We start from the raw sequence: 10,002 nt of genomic DNA, 5'->3' as shown, positions 1-10,002 counted from the left end.
TGACGTAACCCTGCTGCTCTATTTAAGACCGGGAGCAAGTGAGGGCTTTACCATTCTGGCGAATTGCCCGATGATGCTGGATGTAATTACCAGCGAAACGTCGTATTCAAACTGTAAATGTTGTGGATTCACTCTTCAACACACCGGTGGGCTAAAGTAGTGAACTAATTGTCTTTTGTCAACGTGACACTTTTTTGCTGATTGACCGTGTCGGTTGGTGGAGGGTTACGACACATTTATAAATAACGCGATCGAACCCAAAAACCTTTATTATGAAGTATTTATAAGTTGATTTATTGCGTAGAAGCTGACAAAAGCATTTCAGTTTGGTATGCCTTGTGATGAAAATGCGCCGATGCCCCCATAACCAATAATGGGGTGCATTGTCAAGGCAGTGGATTGTAGCCGTCGAGTCAAGATTAAGCTCGTTGAGTTCTCCACGTGCGTTTTTGCCAGAGCCCTGTGACCACAATTGCCCGGAATGCGACCAATCTGACACCTCGGAAGCTCATCGAGACTGAACCTGGATAGTGCTTGGATATTTGATGAAGGAAACAGAAGGATTTCTCCAGAAAATCTGGCTGTCGCCTGATGAAGCTTGTAATTAATGGCGAAATGTCGTACTCAGATTGTAAATGCTGTGGCTTTGCTCTCCAACACACCGGTGTGCTGTACTAGTAACGAATTGGCATGTTCTGTTTACGTGACAAACATTACTAATTGGCTGTCGGGTGGTGGTGGGTTTAACGACACATTTACGCGATCTAACCCAAAAAACCTTTATTGTGGATGATATTGGTCGCGAAAGCCCTACAGCGTGTTAAACGGTGCTTGGATGGGCGACCAACACGCACTCAGGTTTCGTAGTTTGCTGCGGGAGGCTACTGTTGTGCAGCAAACGCTATAGTTCACTGTTCTTACATGCTCCCGAAACTATGCCCCCACCCCACCTTACACATGTAGACATACTGACACGTGAAACCACGCATACCCTTGTGGGAGGAAGAGAGGGTAGCAGTGGTGCAGTGGTTAAGCACAATGCGCTCGGAGTAAAAAAAAAACGCCTGAGTTAGATTCCCGGCCACGGTTAACGGCGGTGGCGAGTGACATCTAAACCGGTCCTGGGCACCGCAATTCACCAAAACACACATTGACCAGCGTGGTGAAGTATGACCAAACAGACCCCCACGAAGTGCACAGCCTGGGCAGGCCCTTATCCAGTAGTGGAATGATAATATTGCCATGCAATGTTTAATTTTCAAACGAAAGTTGGGCGGTTCTGCATTTATTTTGGAAATCCTGGGCTGGTGATGGCATGACCACGTTCTAGTGGCAGGGATAAATTAATAGGTCGGGCACTGCTGGTGTTAGCCAAGGAGCATAAACCATCACGTGAACTCCGGTCATTCTCGCAGCGTATTTTGGATCGCCATCGAACAAAGACTCACTGTATTGCGCCCTTTCAGATGCGCTTCTGCAGCCGTCTGGAACGCTCTTTCTTAGGATAGTATGAAGCCATTGGAGGCTTGCACTTTTAAATCTAGATTGCAAAACTCATTTCTTTAGGACTGTTTAGTTTGTTGTTCTCCCGCACCTCCGATCAGCACGGTTGGCTACGTTCAACGCATTCTACCAGCAGGGTTTGCGCTTGGGTCATTTGTCTTCACTGGGCGTGCCACTAGAGGGCGCGCCTCTCATGGTAGACTCGCGACTTCCAAAAAAGCCGTCTAATTTCCCAGTTCGCATAATCCCATCCCACTGAACCAGAAACTGGCTTTTTAAATTATGCAACGCGAGATGGTTGTTAATTGAAACCCTTGTGCCCTCGTCCATTAAATCACTCCACGCAGTACTGGGGGATTTTTTTATTATTATTCCAGATGAGTGATTATATCAACAACAACGACGAGGATCTATACATAGTTATTTTTTTAAATTACCCCCTCTGTGTGTGGGGGGGGGGGCGACTTTGAACACCAGAACTTTACAGCCTGGGTAGCATTTCCCCTGGGACATTTCCAGGACCCCTGGTGGGGTGGGGTGGAAAGGGATATATTTTCCGGAACCCAACACGGACAGCTCCGGCTGACAACCCCGTTAGCAGTTAACAGTGGATAAAGAGGCTCTGGTAAAGGTGGGGTTAGGGGTAGGGTTCGGGTCAATTGGTGGGTTCGTAGTAGCTCGTTAGCTAGTTGATTGGCATTAGGGATAGTGGGTAGGCATAGTACAAGCAGCTGGTTGTTGAGGAATAGTATCGGTGAGAGGGTCAATGACAGTGACTGGTTTGCAAGTTAATTAGGGGTAGCACTAGCGACTGATTGGCTATTTCGGGCTAGTTTCAGTGAGAAGGATAAGCATCGTCACTGGTTGGCTCGTTGGTTAGGATTAATTGTATGGTTTGTACTGTTTACTAGTGTTTGGTTGGCTGTTGTGCCACTCGTATTGCAACGTACAACTTCTGCTTGTTTTTCGTTGCTGCTCCTTTAAAAGCAGTTGGCGAGCAGCATCCCCCCCCCCACCAACAATTTCCTCAGTGGATCAGCTGCCCAGTGTGTGCAGGGGGTGCAATTGCACCGGGCTGCACGGACTGTGGAGGGGGGCCCAGGTCCCTGGGCTATACCACTGGAAGGAAGGTTTATCTTTAGCCTTGCCTTTATGGTGTTCATAGTTTGCAGGACGTGAATGCTGCCAAGGCGCAGTCCTGCCAATTACGGGAAATATAGACAAATGTATTCCTCCGCGTGAGGCCAGCAAACTGGTTTGTTTCAACGTTTCATTCCAGATGGGTAGGCGAAGATTATAATAGTGATCATGCGCTGTACCTTAGGAAACTTCAGTTGAGTCTCAAGACTCGTTTTCAGGAGAGTCCTGTTGCTACGCTGGGATGTTTTGACCAATTACATGAATTAGGATTTTTTTTGTAAGATGACACCGCAGAACCCGGAGAAAACCCAACTCCATGAGGGCATCACGCCAAGCTCTTCATAGATTAAATAATCCATTGCCGAACTTTCATTGTTCCATTTCGTGGCCCGATCCGACCCACACCATCTGAGTATTCTCAGACAGGCTCCCACACAAGTACTAACCAGAATGAACGCAGCTTAGCATTCCAAAATCTGACAAGATCGGGCACGACCAAAACAAAGCTAATGCTATCCTCACTTTTGAATTGTATCAGGTAAGGCCTACTGAGCTCTACAGCTCTTTTTCAGAGGCAATCTGGCCACAAATTATAGCTCAACGAAGTGGCTTATCGCGTGGGAATTTATAGCGACCAAATACTTTAAACGCACGTATTATAAATGTGGAGGGGAAAAACCCCGGAGGACCCGGAGAAAAATTAACTCGACTACGGGGAGAGAGACATGCGAACTCCAAATATACTGGCGTGAGGGTCGGGATCGTCCCCCACGACCTCCTGCATACAGTACCAAGTGGGAGAGTTCACATCTCGCGAGCGTGGCGCCCCTAATACAAAATAATTGAAGCCTACATTGAATGCGATGCAGTCTCTGGACATAGAATGTCAAAAAACCTCAATACAGTTCCCGAGGCCATTACCACCATCACCCCCATCCCATCAGCCCACACCTCGCGGCAGCTGCCACGGCTTTAGGCCGCGCCAGGCACGACGCGTTGTGTTGTGTCGAGGCTTCCCAAGGGGAGTGGGTAGGAGAGGGGGTGGGGTGAGAGGGCGGTGAGAAGCGGCGGGCACCCAAGGAAAGAGAGTAGGAGGCAGGGAGAGAGAGAGAGAGAGCGGAGCCAATGTTGACAGACAGAGTCGTTTGGCCATGGATTTTAAACTTTACCGAGGGCAGTAAGTAGTGCTGCATCTCTTTTTGGCGAAAGGCTGCACCCCCCCCCCTCCCCATCAAGACCACTGATCCCAGCCCACACCCTCCTCCCTAGACAACTAAAAGGCACGCTGCACAGAGAGATCACGCGTCCATGCCTCTCATCAATGAAGTGAGTAAGCTTTGTTTCGTGTTGTGTACATAGTCGTGCGTTTTTGTCGTCGAATCGTCATGCTTGAGTTCCCCGCGCACATTTTTTTCCCTGCACGGTATCTATTCCGTAGTCTGCGCCCCCCACTCCAGCCCCTCCAGTCCCTCCCCCCCACTCCGCCCCCCCCCCTCCTCCGCTTTCTCGCTGGGGAAATACATCTGAGGACAAGCGCGCATGTTGGAAAGCGTTACAGAATCCACGCACGTGCATGGCGGGGTTTTTTTTTAATTATTCCTTGTTTTGAGTTAAAAAGATTTTGGAAATTTGATATGGTGAGTAAAAAAAACAGACATTCTCCATACATGTAATAATGCACACGGGCGTAGATGTACATTTATGTCAGTCCAATACCGTGTGTCAGTCGTTGTGGTTATTTGACCATACTTCCCCCACGCTGCGCAGTGCGGGTTGGTGAGGGCGGTGAGCGCTTGCTGACAGCGTAGCTCCGCAGCAGCCTACTCGTGACAAGAGGTTTTATGCATCGCGGGTCGCTCTCAGCGCCGTCGAGGCTCTGTCCAGTTCAGCTTGCAAGGTCTGACGAGATATCGGACGCGTTCCGAAGGATTTGGTTACGATTTGGTAAAAAAAAAGCGTTGTCTAGTCTCAAAGCATTTTTTTCAGGAGGGTCCTGCATTGGAATTTTTTGACGATTCAAAATTGCATACAATTTGGCTTGATGTCGGGACCAAGAAAACTGGAGTGCCAGGAGAAAAACCCCATGCATTCAAGCGGGTAACACTGAAAGCTCCGCACAGATGTATTCAATAATCCAATGTGCTACCCAATATCTCTTGGCCAACTCGCAAGCGAAATTTACAGCACTTAAGCATGTCCCCACAGACAGTCTCCCATTTGTGTACTCACCATGCTTAACGCAGATTAGCTTCCGAAACATGACGTCATAGCATTCGTTACCAGCTACAATAATTCCACTGCTGGATGAAGGCCTCCCCAATTCGTCGCCATCTTTAACGGTCCTGCCCACGAACTGATGTCATCATCCATCACTCCATCTCCGTGGTGGACATAAACCCCAGATGAAGACGAAGATCCCCCTCCCCTGTAGCCATAACAGACTGTTGGGACAAGTGCAGTTAGTGAGCACCTGTGAAGGCCGGCACGGCACACGAACGAGGGGATGGGTGGCCAGCACCACGCCGGGCACCAAGTACTCAGGGGCCGTCCATAAATGACGTCACACACCTAGGGGCGGGTCAGACATTTGTGACGATGTGTGACGAGGGGGGGGGGGTTGAGCAATGTGACGTCACATCAAAATGCGCAACTTTAAATAAATATAGACAACACGTTCTACTTAACGTAAATAGACTTTTTAATAAATGTTTTCTCCTACAACATCAGAGTGCAGCGCATACATTAAATACGCACTACAATGACAATATTTTAAAGCGATTTGAAGCATGTTTTATTTGGGGGGGGGTGGGGTAGAGCTTTGTGACGTCATATTTGAGGGGGGTCTGACTTTTTGTGACGCCGTGTGACGAGGGAGGGGGGGATGGGTCAAAAATCGTCCAAAAACGCTTGACGTCATTTATGGACGGCCCCTCATTTGAGGCCGAGTCGACCTAGGCGAGGCCCAGAACTGGTTCGGATGATGGTCACTGGTGTTGGCGGTGAGCCAAGTGCGTAGGGCAGCGCGTGAACCATTACGCCACCGCTCCCCGCCTCCCCGAAGTGCACAAACAATTGAGGAACAGGTCCGAACTCGCACAAAACGGTGCATTAATGTTGGCTGCTTGCCTTCAGCTATTAAGCGTGAGATTAAAAGGCTGATAAGGTGAATTTTAAACATTAATAACAGTCTTTGAAGATTGCTTTTAACAGAAGGAATGCACTCACACTATATGACAAAGACCCCCCGTGTAGCCTTAACGGACTGTTGGGGCAAGTGCTGTAAGGCAAGGACCTATGAAGGCCGGGACGGTCATCACCACGCTCGACCGCCTTTGTCTCCCCAGTGACGACGCTCCAGGGGAAGCCAGCACCGTTTTAGATAATCGTCACCGGTGTTGGCCCTGAACGGGAATCGAACTCGGGTTGCCGGGTTCGAAAGCGCAGCGCGCGAACCGCCGGCACGAGCGCCCCCCACCACCATATATGTGCCACACTGCACACAAAGATTAAACACGCTCTTTCGTCCCAATAAATTCCTGGCATAAATGTTTGCGAGCACCTATTAAAATGAACAATATAAAAGAGCACACCTGTGATGCGGTGTGTGTGTGTGTGTGTCCGGAATCACGTGCTAACCCCTTTCCGCCTTTGTCTCCCTCGTGCTGATGTTTATGATCACACCTCCACTAAATCTCCTTAAAGACACGAGTCGGTTACGCGTGCACGGTAATCAGTGTAGTCTCACTTTTATCGTAACGTTCTATTTGCAGTATTGTAGGGTCCATGTTGCCCAAGAGCTGAGCTCCATCCCGCAATCTTCACGGCCTCATCTCCGGTCCGGCGCGTTCTCTCTCCCCCCTGCATTGTCAGTATCGACCTTCGGCGAGCCATCATAGGGGCTATCCATTTAGTATGTACGCATGGAGGGGGGAGGGGGGCTTAACCCAAATGCGTTCACTTGCGTATGGGGGGGGGGGGGTTCATAACAATGTACGTACGCATAGGAAACGGTAGGGGGGGGGGGGGGTGAAGCCTCGATAATAATTTGTCGACATTGGACTTCAAATTAGTGATATTGTCAGGCGGCGGTGGGGGGGGGGGAGTATAAATAAGTACGCTTGCGTACAGGGAGGGGGGGGGGGTCAAGTCTTGATAGATTTTTGCGTGCCTACTAAATGGATGGCCCCATACCTCGGAGTGAGCCCACCCCACCCCACGGCCCGGTCTGGTTGGGGGACAGCCCCGGTGGGTTTCATTTTACAGTCTGACCCGGTGTGAAGACCCGGTGTGAAGATCAGGATTTATTTTTTGTCCGGGATTCAAATGTTTCTGACCTCGTGCCCAACTCCTGATGTCGGCAATAATGGGAGCTACCTGAACAATGGGTGGAGTTACCTGAACAATGGGTGGAGTTAGCTGAACAATGGGTGGAGTTACCTGAACAATGGTCGGAGCGACATGGACGCAGTGGGCGGAGCTACCTGGACGCAGTGGACGGAGCTACCTGGACAATGGAGGCGGAGCTACATGGACAATGGAGGCGGAGCTACCTGGACAATGGGCGGAGTTACCTGGACAATGGGGTGGAGCTAACTGGACACAATGGGCGGAACTACTTGAACAATGGGGGGAGCTATCTGGACAATGGGGCGGGGCTGGGAGAGCAGTAGGCGGTGCCAATGTCAGCGCGAAGCCACTCCCTGGATGGGCGGGGCTAGTGGCTTGGTGGGCGTGGCTCAGTGAAAGTGGGCGGTGCAGTCAGCTCACCGGGTCTCAGGGTTAAGGCTCCCCAAAACACGTGCTACTTGAAGTCGTCTATCGATTTTACTACTTTACGTTGGTTAAATATGACGGGTACCTAATACTGTGTAGCAATATAAACTTATAGACCACAGTTTCACAAAAGTCACACAATGAACGAGTACATGGCAAAGCAGTACCGTACATGTTTATCCAATTTATGAAGCATTCATTTATTTATTTACGACGCAACATGGGAATCTTCCAGCAAAAAAAATCTGTAAAAAACTAAAAAATAATGGAGTTGAACGTAGAGAATTGAAGGCCCTATTAAAAAAAATATTTCGGCCCCACCCCCGGAGAGTCCATAAATCCGCCTCTGATTTAAAACATATTTTAGAAACAGTGATAGTCAATACACTCCAAATAAGGCATTCAAATGCTGAATGGTTGAGACGGCATAGAACAGGGCTGGCCAAACGTCTTCACTGGAAGACTCATTTCTTTAGATCTGCTTTCAGTGTTAAGTTTGCTGTCCTTCCCTTCCCCCGCACCTCTCGAATTAGCACGGTTGGCCTACGTAGACCGCGAAAGAAGTTCAACATACGGTACTGTACATACTTTATACGGGTCGCAAATCTAAACATTCACTTGGCTGGGAGCCGTAAGACGCACGACTTCCACGTGTGGGGTGGCAGCTTCGCTCTCGCTGGGAGGTTGCCGGAATTTTTTTAAATTTAGAAATCTGCAGGAGCTGCTCCGGGAGTACGCGTGTAATCATTTCTGGCTCATCTGCCAGACGCCGAGTGGCTGCCGGCTCGCTTCTGCTTCCGCAGATTTCTCCAGGTTTTCAAATAACGTTACACTAAATTGAACAGTGTTAGAGATCTGCGGCAGCGCCCACGCGTGTCCGGATCAGATGCCAGGGGTGAGTGCCGAGGTGCTGCTCCCGCTGCCGCAGATTTCTCCTGTTTCACGTGAAGCTGTCATTGCGAGGGGGAACATTCATCACCTGCGCTTCTAGCGAGCGACACTTGGACGTTCCCCCGATGCAGTTACAAGTTCACGTTTCTTTTTTGTTTATTAACCAGGTGAGGGCTCAGGAGACCAGGCAGGATACGTCTCATTTGCATTATTTACTAAAATGTCACCAAAATTATAAACAAATAGCAAAACAAATCAAGCACTGTACAGCAATGTAAGAAAATAGGAATCGGAGCCAACACAACTGTGTCACGTGAGAAATGTTTAAATATTGCACAAACATCAATCATTGTTCTTATGGTTCTTTCGGTAAAGTGACGTAGAAAGAAAATAAATTAAATAATAAAATACGACGTTTCGATTGCTACACAAGCAACCGTCATAAGGTAGAACTAAATTTGAGAGAGAGACAAAACACAGACACGGAGTACACACAGACACAAGCAGGGAGAGACCAAAAAAAAACCCAAGACATTCCCTGTAGCGTGAGTCAGCTAAACGGAATATTTCTGAGATATTATTCCGCGTTTCCAGGGCATCAATTTAATATTTTTTTTTGGTAAATACTTTCCGTTGCACGCATTCAATGGCATATGCGTGGAAACCTTGGAAGTCATTGCATTCGGGCGTATGGGTTTGGAGCGTTTAGGGTCGCGGTGGTTTATAAACCCAGTAGCCAAACGGCGAACGTCGGTGGCGAGCGTGTGATGATATCTGACCTCGGGGTCACTGCCCCCCCGAACCCAACACGCTTTCACCAACCCGCACTGACCAGCCTGGTCAAGGTCACGGTCAACGAATCCTCTATGACCGCCTCGCCGTGGTGGTCTAAGCTGACGTCCACCAGTGCATCGACATAGGGTTGAAAATTATTATAATATTAATACTCCACAATAGCGGTGTTTTGGTTAGATCGCGTAAGTATAAATGTGTCGTTAAACCCGCCGCCACCACCCGACACAGCCAATTATTAAGGTTTGTTCCGTAAACAAAACATTCCATATCGTTACTAGTGCAACCTCTGTTATTACCTATTATAATCACCCAGAAATGTCTGTCCGTCCCGCGCGTGACGTCACTCCACAATAGGCCCACCTCCTCATTAATATTCATGAGTGGATGGATTTTTACACGAACGCAGAGGAAGGTCGAGCTGAATTAAATAATGTGTTACACAAAGTCGCTTTAAATATGACGTTTCTTTACAGAAAGTGACGGTAAAAAATAAATATATGCAGCACTGCTACATCTGTGCGTGACGTCACTGGAAACGAGCCCCCCCCCCCCTTCGTTAATATTCATGCCCGCGTGGCAATTTACACGAAAGCACAAGAAGGTCGCGCACTCCACATGCCACACCCCTCCCCTTATTAATATTCATGAGCGGGTGACGTCACTCCACATGCCGCACCCCTCCACAATAACCATGAGGGGATGACGTCACTCCACATGCCGCACCCCTCCACAATAACCATTATCTGGTGACGCCACTCCACATGGGGCAATCCCCCCCTCATTAATAATCATGAGCTGAACAACTTTTCGAATGAATGTTTCAGATTTACCGCATTATACACCCGTCCTTGGACGGGCAAAAAAGCTAGTGGATAATATTGGTCGCGAAAGTCTACGTGT

Source organism: Petromyzon marinus, chromosome 31 (assembly GCF_048934315.1).
Source record: "Petromyzon marinus isolate PM22_M1 ecotype Great Lakes invasive population chromosome 31, UKy_Petmar_22M1.pri1.0, whole genome shotgun sequence".
NCBI lineage: Eukaryota > Metazoa > Chordata > Hyperoartia > Petromyzontiformes > Petromyzontidae > Petromyzon > Petromyzon marinus.
This window is presented reverse-complemented; position numbering follows the sequence as displayed.